Source organism: Notamacropus eugenii, chromosome Y (genome assembly GCF_028372415.1).
Source record: "Notamacropus eugenii isolate mMacEug1 chromosome Y, mMacEug1.pri_v2, whole genome shotgun sequence".
In the NCBI taxonomy this organism is placed as follows: Eukaryota; Metazoa; Chordata; class Mammalia; order Diprotodontia; family Macropodidae; genus Notamacropus; species Notamacropus eugenii.
This window is the reverse complement of record NC_092880.1, coordinates 7,896,528-7,915,753: the sequence shown is the minus strand read 5'-3', so window position 1 is coordinate 7,915,753 and position 19,226 is coordinate 7,896,528. Positions and strand designations below refer to the sequence as shown.

At 36.3% G+C, this 19,226-nt stretch overlaps 1 pseudogene; it reads right to left on the bottom strand.

Moving 5' to 3' along the window:
- Window positions 1-10,131: 10,131 nt before the first annotated feature.
- LOC140516768 (olfactory receptor 4P4-like) lies at window positions 10,132-11,066 on the bottom strand (annotated as a pseudogene).
- Between the last annotated feature and the right edge of the window lie 8,160 nt (window positions 11,067-19,226).

Here is a 19,226-nt window from a genome sequence, read left to right as displayed (position 1 = left end):
CCCATTGTTAGGACTGCCCATTGTAGGAAGCTAGATTAGGGGAGTTGTTTTCTAGAAGGGTCCCAAGTACCTTTTTTTTATTGAGGCATTAGGTCAGAGGGTTATGTCCTCTGGCTCTAAGAAGTGTACAAATACTTTGAGTGTGAATTTTACTTTGGGGTCTTAGTTTTTGGAAAAGAGTCTGTGTTCCAGATGACAAACTAAGAAGGCACTAAAAACCCACCCCCCTCCCTCCGGCTTTGTTAAAAACTCCGATGCTGTTGCTTCCCTCTCTGGCAAATATGAATGCATGTTAGTGGTCAGACAGTTTGGAAGCCCGATCTGTTGCTTTCTTTTTTGATTTCTCTGAAAATTTGACTTTGATTTTCTCTGATAACTGTGCTGGATTAAAGTGATTATTAATCCCTTGAAAATTGTTTTACTGTCATGAATGCAGATCTAAGAACCTGCTGTTATAAGCCCTCCTGTATATGTTGGGGTGTTTACTGATTCAAGTATCTGGAGGTCTACCTGCCAAAGGAAACCCAAGAATGATATGAACACAATTACAAAACACTTTTCACACAAATAAAGTCAGATGTAAATAAGTGGAAAAACATCAGCTGCTCATGGGCAGGTCAAGCTAATATAATAAAAAAGACAATACTACCTAAAATAATTTACTTAATCAGTGCCATACCAATTAAACTACCAAATAATTCTTCTCTAGAGATAGAAAAAAATAATATGAAAATTCATCTGGAAGAACAAAAATTTCAGAATATCAGGGAAGTCAATGAAAAGAAATGCTAGGCAAGGTGGCTTAGCCCTACTTGATCTCAAATTGTATTATAAAACAGTAGTCATCAAAATTACTTGGTACTGGCTAAGAAATAGAGGGGTATACCGGTGGAATAAGTTAGGTACTCAAGAGACAGTAGTCAATGGTTATAGCAATTTACTGTTTGATAAACCCAAGGATCCCAGCTTCCGGAATAAGAATTCACTGTTTGACTAAAACTGCTGGGAAAATTGAATAACAGTGTGGCAAAAATTGGGCATATAGAAAAATGCCTGACACGGTACACAAGAATAAAGTCCAAATGGACACATAATCTAGGTATTAAGTCTGATACTATAAACAAATTAGGGGAGCAAAGAATAGTGTATTTGTCGGATTTGTGGAGAATGGAGAAATTGATGATCAAACAAGAGATAGAGAACATTGTAAAATGGAAACCCAATGCAACCAAGATAAGGAGGGAACCAGAAAACTGGAAAAGATTTGTTGAAACTAGTGTAGGTGATAAAGGCCTTATTTCTAGAATATATAGAGAACTGAGTCAAATTTACAAGACTACAATTCATTCCAGAATTGATAATTTGTCAAAGGATATGAACAGGTAGTTTTCAGAGGAATAAATTAAAGCTATGAATAATCATATGAAAAAATGCTCTAAATCACTATTGACGCCAGAGATTCAAATCAAAATAACTATCAGATTGGCTAACATGACTAAACAGGAAGATGATAAATGTCGAAGAAGATGTGGGAGAGTTGGAACACTAATTCATTGTTGTTGGAATAATTTGGTACTGTGCCCAAAGGGCTACAAAAATGTGTATGCTCTTAGACCCAACAATATTGCTTCTTGAACTGTAAGACAAAAAGATCATGAAAATGGGAAAGTGTTCCATATGTACAAACATATTTATAGCAGCTCTCATTGTGGTCGCTAAGAACTGGAAATCAAAGAGACGTTCATCCATTGGGGAATGGCTGAACAAGTTGTGGTATATGAATGTAATGGAATACTATTGCGCTATAGGAAATGATGAATAGGAATAGTGCAGAGAGGCCTGGAAGGACTTCTCTGAAGTGATTCTGAATGAAAGGAACAGAACCAGGAGAACGTTGTACACAGTAACAACCACAGTTTGTGAGGAATTTTTCTGGTAGACCTAGACTTTCACAGAAATGCAAGGACCTAAAACATTCCCAACAAACTCTTGTGGCAAAATGCCATCTACCTCTAGAGAAAGAACTATGGAATTGGATCACAGAATATGCTCTCTTCTGTTACGTTTTACTTTGTTTTGATTTCTCTCACTGTTTGTCCCATTCATTTTAATTCTGCTATGCAACATGACTAATATGAAAATGTGTTTAATAAGAATGTATGTGTAGAATTCATGTAAGATTGCACACCATCTCGGGGAGGAAGGAGGTAGGGAGGGGGAGAAAATCTAACACTTAAGGAAGTATTTGTAGAAAGCAGAAAACAAATAAATCAATAATAAAAAGGAAAACCACTGATCTAATAAATAAAACTAAGAGTTGGTTTTATGAAGAAAGCAACAAAATTGATAAATCGGAGCCAAGATGGCAGAGTAGAAAGACGCACATACGCTACCTCTGAACCCACTGCCCATAAAATATCCATAAAGAAAGAACCACCGGCGAATTCTGGAGAAGCAGAAGCTGCAGAACAATCTCTGGAGATTTCTTGTCCAGAGAGCCTGGAAACCTCTCCCAAAAGGTCCTCGCGCCCCAGACCTGGAGCAGAGCCCAACCCTGCCTTGGCAGCATGGCGTGGAAAGGAGTGGATCCGAGCAGGCTTCAGGGATGGAATCTCCAGCGGCTGCACGGGTTCCCCACCCACAGGTGACAAGGGTCGGTGAGAGGGTCTCTTCAGTGGGTCGAGAAGAGTGTGGGGTGCCCCCACAACTCAGGCCCCCTCGGGAGGCACCAACGGAGTTGGGAGCAGACAGGGGCTCCCCAGGCAGGCGGGAGCCCGGATCCACTGTTGAAGGTCTCTACATAAACCCCCTGAGGGAACTGAGCCCGTGAGGCTGCCCTGCTCTCACCTGAGCACCTGAACTTAATCTCACACTGAATAGCAGCCCTGCCCCCACCCAAAGCCCTGAGGCTGGGAAGCAGCATTTGAATCTCAGACCCCAAGTGCTGGCTGGGCGGATCTGGAGGCGTGGTGGGGGTGGAGAGGACACTCAGAAGTCAAGTCACTGGCTGGGAAAATGCCAAGAAAAGGGGAAAAAATAAGACTATAGAAGGTTACTTTCTTGGTGAACAGGCATTTCCTCCCTTACTTTCTGATGAGGAAGAACAATGCTTACCATTAGGGAATGACACAGAAGTCAAGGCTTCTATATCCCAGCCCACTCAATGGGCACAGGCCATGGAAGAGCTCAAAAAGAATTTTGAAAATCAAGTTAGAGAGGTGGAGGAAAAGCTGGGAAGAGAAATGAGAGACATGAAGTCAAAGCATGAACAGCAAATCAGCTCCCTGCTAAAGGAGACCCAAAAAAATGTTGAAGAAAATAACACCTTGAAAACTAGCCTAACTCAATTGGCAAGAGAGGTTCAAAAAGCCAGTGAGGAGAAGAATGCTTTCAAAAGCAGAATGAGCCAAATGGAAAAGGAGGTTCAAAAGCTCACTGAAGAAAATAGTTCTTTCAAAATTAGAACGGAAGAGATGGAGGCTAACGACTTTATGAGAAACCAAGAAATCACAAAACAAAACCAAAAGAATGAAAAAATGGAAGATAATGTGAAATATCTCATGGGAAAAACAACTGACCTGGAAAAGAGATCCAGGAGAGACAATTTAAAAATTACGGGCCTACCTGAAAGCCATGATCCAAAAAAGAGCCTAGACATCATCTTTCATGAAATTATCAGGGAAAACTGCCCTGAGATTCTAGAACCAGAGGGCAAAATAAGTATTCAAGGAATCCACAGATCAACGCCTGAAAGAGATACAAAAAGAGAAACTCCTAGGAACGTTGTGGCCAAATTGCAGAGTTCCCAGGTCAAGGAGAAAATATTGCAAGCAGCTAGAAAGAAACAATTCAAGTATTGTGGAAATACAATCAGGATAACACAAGATCTAGCAGCTTCTACATTAAGGGATGGAAGGGGACGTGGAATACCATATTCCAGAAGTCCAAGGAACTAGGACTAAAACCAAGAATCACCTACCCAGCAAAACTGAGTAGAATACTTCAGGGGAAAAATGGTCTTTCAATGAAATAGAGGACTTTCAAGCATTCTGGATGGAAAGACCAGAGCTGAAAAGAAAATTTGACTTTCAAACACAAGAATCAAGAGAAGCATTAAAAAGTAAATACCAAAGAGAAGTCATAAGGGACTTTACTAAAGTTGAACTGTTTACATTCCTACATGGAAAGACAATATTTGTAACTTTTGAAACTATTCAGTATCTGGGTACTGGGTGGGATTACACACACACACATGCACACGCACATGCACACACATAGAGACAGAGTGCACAGAGTGAATTGAAGAGGATGGGATCATATCTTTAAAAAATGAAATCAAGCAGTGAGAGAGAAATACATTGGGAGGAGAAAGGGAGAAATGGAATGGGGCAAATGATCTCTCCTAAAAGAGTCAAGAAAAGGCTTATTAGTGGAGGGACAAAGAGGGGAGGTGAAAGAAAAATATGAAGTTTACTCTCATCACATTCCACTAAAGGAAGGAATAAAATACACACTCATTTTGGTATGAAAACCTATCTTATAATACAGGAAAGTGGGGTATAAGGGGATAAGCAGGGTGGGGGGGATAATGGAAGGGAGGGCATGGGGAGGACGGAGCAATTTGAGGTCAACACTCATGGGAAGGGACAGGATCAAAAGAGAGAACAGAAGTAATGGGGGACAGGAAAGGATGGAGGGAAATATAATTAGTTCTTACACAACACTACTATTACGGAAGTCATTTGCCAAACTACACAGATTTGGCCTATATTAAATTGCTTGCCTTCCAAAGGGAATGGGTGGGGAGGGAGGGAGGAAGAGAAGTTGGAACTCAAAGTTTTAGGAACAACTGTCGAGTACTGTTCTTGCTACTAGGAAATAAGAAATGCAGGTAAAGGGGTATAGGATGGAGACAATGGCAGAGAAGGATGATAGAGGAGAGGGCAGATTGGCACACAGGAGCAATTAGAAGGCTCGGTGTTTTGGGGTGGGGGGAGGGGACATAAGGGGAGAAAATGTGGAACCCAAAATTTTGTGAAAATGAGTGTTAAAAGTTAAATAAATAAATAAACAAACAAATAAAGAAAGAAAATTGATAAATCTTGGTCAATTTGATTTCAGAAAAGAAAGAAGAAAGCCAACGTACTAATATGAAAAAATTAAACTTGTGAAATCAACTCCTAGGAGGAAATTAAAACAGTAATTGGAAATTACTTTGCCAAATATATGCCCCTAAATTTGGCAATCTAAATGAGATGGAGGAAGATTAATAAAAAACATAAATTGTCCAGATTAACTGAAGAGAAAGTTAAATACTTAAATAAGCCCATCTCAGAAAAATAAATTGAACAAGTCATTAACCATCTCCCTTGGAAAATATTTACAGGGCCAGATGGATATGCAAGTAAATTCTATCAAACATTTAATTAACAGTTAATTCCAAACTGTATAGACTATTTTGAAAAATTGGCAAAAAATGAGCCCTATCAAATTCTTTTTATGATACAATTCATATTTTTTTCTCGGAGGATTTAGATACAGTAGCTTTGGTTCTATTGTCTTCTCCTGCTTGTATGTTTTGATCTTTCTCATCATCAATGATTTAAGAAAATATCTCTTCACTGAAGAAGCAAGAATTTATAACCTGTTTCTCCTCCGCCCTCCCCCCCATTTGCCAATTTTCCCAGCCAATTACTTTTTTGAGCTCTTTGTTAAGTGGAGGGTTGCAGAAGCAGCCTCTGTTTCAAGTGACTGCCACGACTTGGGGGCTGGGTCCTGGGCTGGGGCTCGGTTTGGACTGGGACTGGAGCCGGACCACTCTCCCCTCTCAGCCAGGTGAGAGACACTTCCAATTAACCTTCCAAGCTGTCTGTGGCATTTGTAAGTGGAGAAGTCAGGATACCGCAGCAGCCACCAGCAACTCAGTCCCCTAAGGCTTGGTCCAGCTCCATCCAAGCTGGAAAAGCTCATGCTGAACTGTGCTCCACTCCCAGCCTGTTGGGGTACGCTCTTCCCATTGACCTTCCAGATTGTCTTATGATGGAAATCTGCTTCAGTCTGTCATTCGGTGGCTTCTGCTGCTCTAGAATTTGGTCAGAGTCATTTTTTACAGGTTATTTGAGGAATTGGGGAGGGGGGAAGAGCTATAACAGATCTCTACATCTACTCTGTCATATTGGCCCCATCCACAGCAACATATTATCTTTCACCACAAAATTCCTGTCTTCCAAAATCCACAGTTATTTCTGAGTGACCAAGACTCACTAACTTAATTACTCATTCACACTCATCCCACATATACAGTCTTTTTGTAGTTCCTGTCATTTCTACCTTGTCAAATAAAACAGTATCTTTAAAGTACTAAGCTCAGTGACTCAACATAAGGCAATTAATAAATGCTTTTTATTTCCTTCCTTTATCCTGTAACATTCCCCACATGTGTGAGCTCCTCACCACAAATATTGCTGCCTACTTGATCCCTCATCACATTGTTTCTGAACTATCACAATATCTTTTTGTTCATCTCTCTGCCTCAAGTCTCTCTACACTCTCATTAACTAAGATACAAAAATATTTTTCCAAAAGCACACATCTTCCCAAATCATATACCACTCAGAATACCTGTTAGCTCTAAAATTAAATATAAAATGCTGTGCTATCAAGTTACATTATCTTCCATTTTTTCATTCTTTTGGTTTTGTTTTGTGATTTCTTGGTTTCTCATAAAGTCATTAGCCTCCATCTGTTCCATTCTAATTTTGAAAGAACTATTTTCTTCAGTGAGCTTTTGAACCTCCTTTTCCATTTGGCTCATTCTGCTTTTGAAAGCATTCTTCTCCTCACTGGCTTTTTGAACCTCTTTTGCCAATTGAGTTAGCCTATTTTTCAAGGTGTTATTTTTTTCAGCATTTTTTGGGTCTCCTTTAGCAAGGTGTTGACCTACTTTTCATGCTTTTCTTTCATCTCTCTCATTTATCTTCCCAGTTTTTCCTCCACCTCTCTAACTTGATTTTCAAAATCCTTTTTGAGCTCTTCCATGGCCTGAGCCCATGGTATATTTATTGTGGATGTGTGGGGTTCACAAGCCTTGACTTCTGTGTCTTTCCCTGATGGTAAGAATTGTTCTTCCTCATCAGAAAGGAAGGGAGGAATTATCTGTTCACCAAGAAAGTAACCTTCTATAGTCTTATTTTTTTCCCCTTTTCTGGGCATTTTCCCAGACAGTGACTTGACTTCTGAGTTTTCTTTCCACCCCCACCTCGCCTCCAGATCCGCCCAGCCAGCACTTGGGGTCTGAGATTCAAATGCTGCTTCCCAGCCTCAGGGATTTGGGCTGGGGCAGGGCTGCTATTCAGTGTGAGATTAAGTTCAGGTGCTGAGGTGGGGGCAGGTCCGCCACACGGGACTCAGTTCCTTCAGGAGGTGTATGCAGAGACCTTCAACAATGGATCTAAGCTCCTGCCTGCTTTGGAAGCCCCTATCCACCGCCGCCCCCGCTGCTGCTTCCCGAGGGGGCCCGAGCCATGGGGACACCCCACTCCCCTGTTGACCACCTAAAAAGACTTTCTCACCGACCATTGTAACCTGTGGGTGGAGGGACCTGCGCGGCCACTGGAGATTCCATCCCTGAAGTCTGCTGAGATCTGCTCCTTTCGGTGCTGCGCGGCCAAGGCAGGGCTGGGCTCTGCTCCAGGTCTGGTGCTCGACGGACCCTCCGCCTCAGGCCTTCAGGTCTCTCTGGAACAGAAATCTCCTCCACTCTGTTGTTCTGTGGCCTCTGCTGCTCCAGAATTCGCTGGGAGTTCTCCACAGATATTTTATGGGCTGTGGGTTTGGAGCTAGCATATGTGTGCCTTTCTACTCCGCCATCTTGGCTCCTCCCCCTGTGCTATCAATTTAAAACCTTTCAAGCTATGATCCTTTCCTGCCCTTACAATGTTTTCACAATTTGCTTTCCTCCTCATACACTATGATCCAGTTACACTAGTCTTTTTGCTTTTTATTTAATCACAGCAAATAATTTCATATCTTCATACCATTTTTACTCATTTTCTTGTATGACTGAAATTTTCCACCTCTTCCTGGATTCCTTGAAGACTAGCTCACAACCTGCCTTCTAGAGAAAGGCTTCGTTGCCCGTCACACAATGTTAGTGCTTTCATACTTAAATGAATTCCATTTACAACGTGTATTTTATGTAAACATTATGTAAACATTATGTAAACATTATGTATGTGTGTTGTTTTATCCATAAGACTGATGCTTTTGAAGGTGGGTATCATATTTTAATTTATTTTTGAACCCCCTAATACTTAACAGAGCATCTTACATATAGTTAAATATATATATATTTAACTATATCTTACATATAGTTAAATACATATATATAAACAGTATTCAGCTACAAAAATATTAGTTATACACAGAAGTACACTGAGAGAATAATCTTTCTTCTTTGACATAGAACTGATAATTATAGCAGTATCTAAAGTCTTTGAATGTATTAGGAATATCAACCTTGAGAATGATGAATTAAAAATCCTGAGTTGAAAATGACGTGATATCAAAGCCAGAAAATCAAAGTTTTTCAGCAAAAAGAATAAGAGACAGTAAGAGTATTCCTGAAAGGGAAAAGGTACAAAAATACATGCACACACACCTATACACATATACACATATGTACATGTATAGTTAATTGTGTGTATTTATATTCTGATTCTAATTGTGCTATCTTTTAAAAATGTTTTCTATCCTTAATATTTCTTATTAAAAAACAGACCTATGAATATGTATGTTCATACAAATCTGCTCATATACTTATATCCACATGCAAGTAAATATATGTATGAATGTATGTATGTCGATGCATCCCCATTAAATAATAAAAAGTTTAAAAATATAAAACATTTTTAAAAGAAATCCATTTTATAATAAGAACTATAAACTATTACATATTTGGGAACTGATACACATACTTTCTCCTAAAGAAAAAGGGAAACCATTAAAAAATAATGAATGAAAGGACGACTAATAATTATAGTTCATTCAAGCTTCATGGACAGGTTATATTAATCTAGACCCAAAAATACTACTCCCCAAACTGTGATACATATTGCATTCAATTCCATTTAACTTTTCTTGACTCTACATATTCATAGTAGATAGATAGACAAGTATTGAGATATGTAGTTATATTTGAATAGATGATGGATTGTAAATGTATATATGTATATGTGTGTGTGCATACACACACACCATTTATTCATCTAATATATTCCATAGATTATACAAGCATCAGAAGACTCCACAATGGGGGCAACACTCTCTATTTGCCTACTACTACTTCCCATTAAGAGCTGACAATCTCAGTGGGGAGGAAAGTGCAAGAAGATATAAGTAGTGATAGAAGGTAGTTGTCAAGTGAATAGAGTGATGAACCTGGGGCCAAGAAGACATGTGTTAAAATATAACCTCAAATACTTAATAGCTATGTGACCCTTGGCAATTCACTTAATCTCTTTCTGTCTCAGTTCTGTTATCTGTGAAATGAGAACTGTAATAACAGCTATCTTACAGGGCTATTGTGAGGGTAAAAACAGATTATGTATGCATAGCACTTTGCAAAGTAAAATTACTATATAAGTGGAATCAATTATAAGATAGTGACATAAAGACCCACTCATCTTGAAATATATCTATTCCCTTAAAAAGGAAGGATTCCAGTTAGTGGATTATTCCACTTTCTGTATGATTAAGTAACCTGGTAAAATCAAAATATATGAACAAAACTTTACTAACCAATGAAATCACTTGCCATCAAGATTATTCAACATTTAGAAAGGTTTAGCAGGGTGAAGTCAGAAAGTGAGAAAACTAGAATTCGCATTCTGGTCTAGTAAAAACCAACTCTATGTCCTTCAGGAAGTCACTTGGCTAATCCTCACTCTTGTTTACTCATTAGTAAGAATAATGTGGTGGACCTGATGAATTCTAAGGTCTCTTCAATTCTGCATCTCATGCCAATATATATATTTGCGTGTGAGCCACAGAGTAGCCTCTGGTACTCCTCTGCTGAATGAGTTGGTACTTAGTCATTGCATCAACAGCCATAGAGAAAGGCACCAATGCCTTTTAGAACATTTGTTTTCTTCCCTTGCATAAGTTTCTGTTCCACACTTTCTTCATGGTCTTTTTCATTTCTGAATTCTTCAAAGTGCAGACCAAAGGATTACACATGGGAGCAGTGATTGTGTGAAAAAGAGCCAAAATTTTATCCTCCTGGAATGTGGTGACTGGTCTAATATAAATGAAAAGTAAAGGCCCAAAGAACAAGACAACAGTGATATGTGATCCACAAAAGGAAAGAGATTTTTAATGGCTCTCAAAAGAATGTGCCTGAAGAGTATATAAGATCATAGCATGTGAAGCCATAAGAACCATGAAAACCACCAATGCAATCATCCCTGAATTGGGTCTCACTAAAAGATGAAACCTGTGAGTATCAATGCAGGCAAGTTTCAGCAACGGATATGTGTCATAGAAATAGTGATTGATCTCATTGGGGCCGCATAAAGGTAAAAGAAAAACAAGGATAAGTTGTGCAAATGAATGCAGAAACCTCCCACCACAAGCAGCCAAGACCAGTGCATTGAACCTGTCCTTTTTCATGATAGCTATATAGTGTAGAGGTTAGCAAACGGCCACGTATCGGTCAAAGGCCATCCCTGTTAGTATGAAGACCTCCTCTCCTCCAAAGAAATGTATAGTGAAGAGCTGGATCAGGCAATTAGTATAAGAAACACTCTTCTATTCAGCCAACGTATCACTGATGAGTTTAGGGGTCACTGTGGAGGGGTAGCAAACATCCATAAAGGACAAGTAAGTCAGGAAGAAGTACATGGGTTGTTCAGTGAGCCAGCTACATGTGATAGAGATCATGACAATGAAATTTCCCATCAGAATAGCCATGTAATAAAATAAGAAAATGACGAACACAGAATCCGAACCTGGTAATTCTGAGAAAGACTCAAGAGAATAAATTCAGTGACATTACTCTTATTTTTCATCTTTTTTTTTTAACGTTGAAAGATGACCAGTAGTTATCTGAAAAAAAAAATAACATGAAACAACATGAGAAATGCTGTATCAGTAGTGCGTCAGTTCCGTTATGGGGAAATGTTCACAAACACAACATTTATGCCTACAGAGTGAGTAATTTGAAGTATCACTTAAATATCCTATGTGGAGGGCATTTAGGAGCTCAATTAAATAGCACTGATTTTTGATGATTCAACTCATAAACTCTCATAATGTCAGAGTTCGAAGGAATGGCTGATATCAAATCCAGACCACAACTGAGCAAGACCCAGGTTTATTCCCAAGTGCCTTCTTAATTGCTTCTTAGATACTTCCTGTGGCAGGAAACATGCAACATTCTGAGTCAGATCAAGTCAGTTCTTAGAAGTACTGATAATATTAACATGTCATAAAATTGATCAACAAAAATTATTTATATATGATAACAAACTGCTGTTTAAAAGGTGGTGGTCTAAAAGTGAAGTTTCTTGTTCTTTATTTTTTAGACATAGCCAAAGCAGTAATTTGCTTCAGTTCACTTTTGCATGTTTGTAATTCATTTTGTGTTTTTACTTTCTCAATGGGGATTGAATAGGAGAGATTACAGTAAGAAAATGCAGATCCAAAACTACAATAAAATGACTTGAAAAAGGTAAAATAAAATCATTAAATTCTTATTTTAGCTAGCCCTTAGACCAGTCAAGCAAGAGGTGCTATATATACATGTATACACATACACATATGCGTTTATATGTATATATGTAATTTCCTATTTCTTACAATTATTTTTTTGACTACGGTAAATGAGAATGTCATTCAGAGGGACAACACATCTGTTTCCACATCTGCAAAGTGAAGAAAACAGGACTTGCTGTAGGTACCTGAACTGATGATTCTGAGTCTCAAATAAAAAAAATAGGTGAATTACAGATGTCAATTCTTTTTTCATTTCACAGCATCTTTCAGTTGGCAAGATTTTATCAAGTTTATACTCTTTATGAGTAAGAATCACTCCTATATCTCTGATCAATGCTTATCCATCTCATTCTTAAAGATTTCCAATAATGAGGAGCTCACCACCTTGAGAAACACATCAAATTCGGTATTATGCAAGTTAATTATTATGATAGTTATATGCAATAAAACAGTAAAACCAACTGACTAAGTATTATAATTGCATTTTGGACTATTCTTTGGTGTTCATATATGTTCAATTTGATCATTTTGCTCACATCCAAAGGAGATAATAATAATAAGTATAAACAAGCCTGCTGCCTATGAGGCAGAAATCTGGCGTATTCTGTACAGAGTGGAAGTGGGGAACAACTAACAGGATATAAAACGGAAAAAGATAAGACCAAAAATTTACTAGTTAATGCCTAAGTCTAAAGTTTTCATTTATATGGCATAAATTCTACCTTTACTCTACTCTACTCTGGGCAGCTGGGTGGTACAGTGGACAGAGTGACAGTCCAGAAGTCAGGAAGACCCATCTTTCTGAGTTCAAATCTGGCCTCAGACACCTACTAGTTGTATGACATTGGGAAAGTCATTTAATCATTTTTGCTTCAGTCTGCTAATTTGTAAAATGAACTGGCAGAGGCAAAGACAAATAACTCCAGTATCTTTGCCAGAAAAACTCCAAATGGAGCGGTGAAGAGTTGGACATGACTGAAATGAATGAACAATAATTTACTCCACTCGAGTATATTTTAATGAATGTTTGTATAAGTTTGGGGAATGACTTGTATTCTTGTATTGACTTGACTCAGTTTTCTATATAAAAAAAGAAGCCTTTAAAGAAAAGAATACTTACTAAATAGCATAGGAAGCAAAGACAAGATGAACAGCTTGGATCACAAGGTGTAATATTTATTATATAAACTCTCTTGAAATGGATATTTACTGCTGTGTATTTTGAATCCTCTCATAATCTTCTGTACCCATGGAAACTTTTCATTCTTTTTCTTTACTATTTAATTTTCTAATGTTTCATTTTCTTTTCTAATTGTACATTTAAGTTTTTGTATTTAACTTTAAAGGAATTGATAAAAAATAAAATGAAGCCTTTATCAGAGAAATTTGCTATAAAATCCTCCTTCCCAGTTTTCTGCTTTACTTCTAATACAGGTTGCAATGCTTTTGTTTGCATTTTTTCCTTTTAGTGTAATCAAAATTATACTTTTAATATCCTGTAATGCTTCTTATCTCGTGTTTGGTCACAATATATTTTCTTTTCCCAGATCTGGCATGTACACTATTCTATGCTCCCTTAATTTGCTTATGGTATTACCCTTTATGTCTAAATATTGTATCCATTTTTTTACCTTATATTGTTTTATATTGTAAAGTATTGTTCTCTAGCTAACTTCTGCCAACATGTTTTCCAGTTTTCCTAGCAGTTTGTGTAAAAGAGTGAGTTCTTTTCCAGAGTATTATCAAATATTAGATTACTGTAGTCATTTACTGCTGATTATTGTGTGCTTAATCTACTCTACTAATCCATTACTCCATATCTTAGTCATCACCTGACTGTTTTGATGATTACACTTTGTGATGCAGTTTGATATTTAGTATAGTTAACCCACGTTCGTTCAATTTTTTGTTCATTAAATGTCCTGATATTCATGACGTTTTGTTCTTCTAGATGAATTGTTACTATTATTTTAGCTCCATCAAATAATTTTTGGTGGTTTGAGTACAATGGTACTGAAAAAGTAAATTAATTTAGGTGGAGCTATCATTTTGGGGCAATCAATATTTTTGAAATTCTTTAGATTTGATTATATTTACGGGAAAAGAGTTTTTAAATTGTGGTCATATAGTTGCTTGGATTATTTTGCTAGGAAGACTCCCAAGTATTTTGTATTGTCTATGGCTATTTAAAATGGAATTTCTATCTCTTGTTGCTGTGTTTTATTGGCAATATATAGAAATGTGAATGATTTATAGGAGCTTGTTTTCTATAACATAACATTACTGAAACTGTTATTTCCACTAGGTTTTAGCTGATTTTCTGTGATTCTCTAGGTAAATCAAAAGCTCTTCCACAGTGATCGTTTGTTTCCCTCATTGCTATTCTAATTCTTTCACTTTTTAAAAAAAATTCTTATTGCCATAGCTAACATTTCTGTATAACATCAAATAATAATAGTGATAGTGGACATCCTTGCTTCACATAATCTTTTGGGGGAAAATTTACGTCTTATCTCCCTTACAGATAAAGCTTACTGATTATTTTAGAAATACTACTTACTATATTAAGTAAAATTACATTTTTTCCTAGGCTTTCTAGTATTTTCAATATTAGTAAGTGTTTTCTTTTGTCAAAGAGCTTTTTCTGCACCTTTTTAGATAGGTATGTATTTTTTGTGGTCTTTATTATTCATATGGTAAAATTACACCAATAATTTTCCAAATATTCAACCAGCCCTGAATTCCTTTTATAAATCTCACCTGGTCAAAATATATGATCTTTGTGATATATTGCTATTATCTTCCTGCCAGTACTTCTACTGTTTTTCTATCAATATTCATTAGGTGGTGCAGTGGATAGAGCACCAGTGCAAAAGTCAGGAGTACCTGAGTTCAAATGTCACCTCAGACACTTGACACTCACTAGCTGTGTCATCATGGGCAAGTCACTTAACCCCAATTGCCTCATCCTGGGTCATCTTCAGTCATCCTGATGAATATATGGTCATTGGATTCAGATGGTTCTGCAGGAGAAGTGAGGCTGATGACCTACACAGCCTTCCCTCACTCAAAACAAAGTCAAGTGCAAGTCTTGTCATTATTTCTCTGATGGCATGGTCTTCCTCTGCAGTGAAGAATAAACACACATCAATATTCATTAAAGAAATTTATGTGTAGTTTTCTTTCTCCGTATTTGTTCTTCTTCTATGAGGTATCAAAATCATATTGATTTCATAAAATGAATTTAGTAGAACTACATTGCCTCTTTTCAAAATACTTTATTTAATATTGTAGCTAATTTTTCTTTAAATGTTTGATAGAATAAACTTGTATATACCTCTGGTCCTGATTATTCTTTCTTCAGGAGCACAACGATGACTTGTTAAATTTCATTTTTTTCTAACATAATCTTAATTAAATATTCTAGTCCTTTTCTGTTTATCTTGGATACACGCACACACACATACACACTCATACTCACATATACGCATACATGCACATATACACACATAAATGAAAACATATTTATACATTTAAATTGATTATGTATATGTATAATATATACACTTGTATGTATGTATTGCCATCCATTTTACATATGTTATCAAATTCATTGGCATAAAATTGAGCACAATAACTCATAATAAGTGGCATAATTTCCTCTGGACTGGTGCTAAATTTATTCTTTTCATTTTTGACACAAGAAATATTTTTCCCTCAGTTTTTAAAAATGAATTAACCAGTGGTTTATGTATTATATTTGTTCATAGGAGAGCTGCTAGTTTTATATATTAGTTCACTGAATTTTTATTTCAATTTTATTAGCAACTTCTTTGATTTTCAGGATTTTCAATTTGGTGTTTAATTGGAAGGTTTTAATTTGTCCTTTTCCTAGTTTTACTTTTTAGTTGCATGACTTATTCATTGATCTGTTCTTTAATTTGTTGGTGTGTGTATTTAGAGACATACAATTTCACTTATAAAAACATGCATAATCTACTTTTAAGGATATAACCCCCCCCCCCTTTTAGAGCCAACTGAGTAATGCTTTAGAAAAAGTGCTGAATCTGATATAGAAAATCTGTATATGAATCCTAGCTTGAACAATTTGCTGATTGTGTAAGCCTGAGTAAATCATATTAAGTCTTAGGGAATCTAAATTTTGTTTACTGTCAAATGAATAAATCGTATTGAATTCAGTAATTTCTAGGTTCTCAAATAAAGATCTCTACTAAACATTTTCAATATATTTCATATGTTTGCTGAATTGAACTAAAGATATGCATACATACATACATACAAACAGATAGGTAGATAGATAGATACGTAGACAGACAGACAGACAGACAGAGACAGAGAGAGAGAGACAGACAGACAGACAGACAGACACAATAAACTTGGTTTCTAAACAAGGGCACATAGTGCTTTTATATTAATATTATTTTTTTCAGTGTTCTACAATCACTACCATAAAACTTAGATCACTTTGTCCCCTCCCTCCCCAAGATGGCATACAATTTTATATAGGTTGTAAACATACAATCCTATTAAATACATTTTTACAATAGTCATGTTGTGTAGAAGAATTAAAATGAATGGAAAAAATCATATAACAAACAAAACCTAAAACAAAAGCAAATGATCTGCTACATTCTGAAATTGAATCCCAAAGTTCTTTCTCTGTGTATGGAAGTAATTTTGCCTTAAAAGACAATTGGGAATTTTTTTAAGTCCTTGCATTTCAATGAAGTTCCAAGTCTACTAGAAAAATCTCACACACACTGTGGTCGTTGCTGTGCACAAAGTTCTCCTGTTCTGCTCCATTCCCTCACCATAAGATCATATAAGTCTTTCCAGGCCTCTCTGAAGTCTTTCTGTTCATCGTTTCTTATAGCGCAATAGTATTCCATTACATTCATATACCAAAATTTGTTCCTCCATTCCCCAATTGATGGGCATTCCCTTGATTTCCAGTTTTTGGCCACTACAAAGAGAGCTGCTATAAATGTTTTTGTACATGTGGTATTCTTTCCCATTTTTACGATCTTTTAGGGATACTGTCCTAGTAGCGATATTTCTGGGTCAAAGGGTATGCACATTTTTGTAGCCCTTTAGGCATAGTTCCAAATTGCTCTCCAGAATGGTTGGATGAGCTCACAGCTCCACCACCAATGAATCAGTGTTCCAAATCTCTCACGTCCTCTCCAACATTTATCATCTAACTGTTCTGTCATGTTAGCCAATCTGGTAGGTGTGATGTGGTATCTCAGAATTGTTTTGATTTGCATCTCTCCAATCAATAGTGATTTAGAGCATTTTTTCATTTGATTATAGATATCTTTAATTTCTTCCTCTGAAAACTGCCTGTTCATATTTTTGACCATTTATCAATTGGAGAATGACATGTATTCTTGTACATTTGACTCAGTTCTCTACACATTTTAGAAATGAGGTCTTTATCACAGACATTAGTTGCAACAAATATTTCCCAGTTTTCTGCTTCCCTCTTAATCTTGGTTGTACTGGATTTGGTTGTGCAAAAACTTCTCAGTTTAACGTAACCAAAATTATCCATTTTGCAATTCATAATGCTTTCTATCTCTACTTTATTAAAAAAATTCTTCCCTTCTCCATAAATCTGAAAACTACACTAATTCTTGCTCCTCTAATTTCTTTATAGCAACAATTTTTATACCTAGATCATGTATTCATTTGGACTTTATTCTTGTGTATAATGTCAGACATTGGTCTATGCCTAGTTTCAGCCACATTGTCATCTACTTTTCCCAGCAACTTTTGTCAAACTGTGAGTTCTTATCCCAGAATTTGGGGTCCTTGGGCTTATCAGACAGTAGATTGCTATGTTCATTGACTGCTGTGTCTTGAGTACCTGCCATTTTCCACTTGTCTACCCTTCTGTTTCTTAGCCAGTACCAAGTGGTTTTGATAATTACTGCTTTATAATACAATTTCAGATCTAGTAGAGCTAGGCCACATTCCCTAGCATTTCTTTTCATTAGTTCCCTTGCTGTTATGGACCTTTTGTTCTTCCAGATGAATTTTGATAATATTTTTCAAGCTATATAAAATAATTATCAGATAGTTTGATTGGTAGGACACTAAATAAATTAATTCATTTAGGTAGAATTGCCATTTTTGTTACATTGGTTCAGTCTACCCATGAGCAACTGATGTTTTCCCACTTACTTAGATCTGATTTTTTTCTGTGAAAAGAGTCTTGTAATTGTGTTCATATACTCCCTAGATTTGTTTTGATAGGTAGACTCCCAAATATTTCATAATGTCTACCGTAGCTTTAAATGGGATTTCTCTTTCTATCTCTTGCTTTTGGGCTTTGTTAGTAATATACAGAAATATAGAATATTTGTGCGGGTTTATTTTGTAACGTGCAACTTTGTGCATTATTTGTATGTATTATTTCAAGTATTTTTTTTGCTTGATTCTCTGGGATTCCCTAAGTATATCATCATATCATCTGCAAAGAGTGATAAATTAGTTTTTTCTTTGCCTATTCTAATTTCCTCAATTTCTTTATCTTCTCTAATTGCTACACTAACATTTCTAATACCATATTGAATAATAGTCGTGCTAATGGTCTTCCATATTTCACCCCTGACCTTATTGGAAAGGCATCTAGCTTGTCTTCATTGCATATAATTTTGGCTGAGGGTTTCAGATGGATACTGCTTATCATTTTATGGAAAGTTCCCTTTACTCCTATGTTTTCTAGAGTTTTTAATAGGAATGGGTGTTGTATTTTGTCAAAAGCTTTTTTTTTTTTTGCATCTATTGACATAATCATGTGATTTCTGTTAGGATTGTTGTTGATATGATCAACAGCTAATAGTTTTCATAATATCGAACCAGTTCTACATTCCTGGTATCAATCTTACCTGATAATAATGTATTATTCTCATGATAAACTGTTGTATTCATTTTGCTAATACCTTATAAAATTTAGCATCTACGTTCCTCAGAGAAATTGGTCTATAATTTTCGTTCTCTGTTTTGTCTCTTCCTGGTTTAGGTATCAAAACCATATTTGTATCATAAAAAGAATTTGGGAGGACTCCTTCCCCAATTTTCTCAGATACTCTATGTAGTATTGCAATTAACTCTTTTTTAATTGTTTGATATAATTCTCTTGTAAATGCTTGCAGCCATGGAAATTTTTTTCTTAGGGAGTTCATTGATGCCTTGTTCAATTTTTTTTTTCTGAGGTGGGATTCAGTATTCAACTTCCTCTTCTCTTAATCTGGGGAATTTATGTTTTTTAAAAAGAATCATCCATCTCATTTAGAATGTATAATTTATGGGCATAAAGTTGGGCAAAGTAATTTCTAACTATTGTTTTAACTTCCTCTTCATTCGAGGTGATTTCACTCCTTTCATTTTTGTTATTGGTAATTTGATTTTCTTCTTTCTTTTTCTTA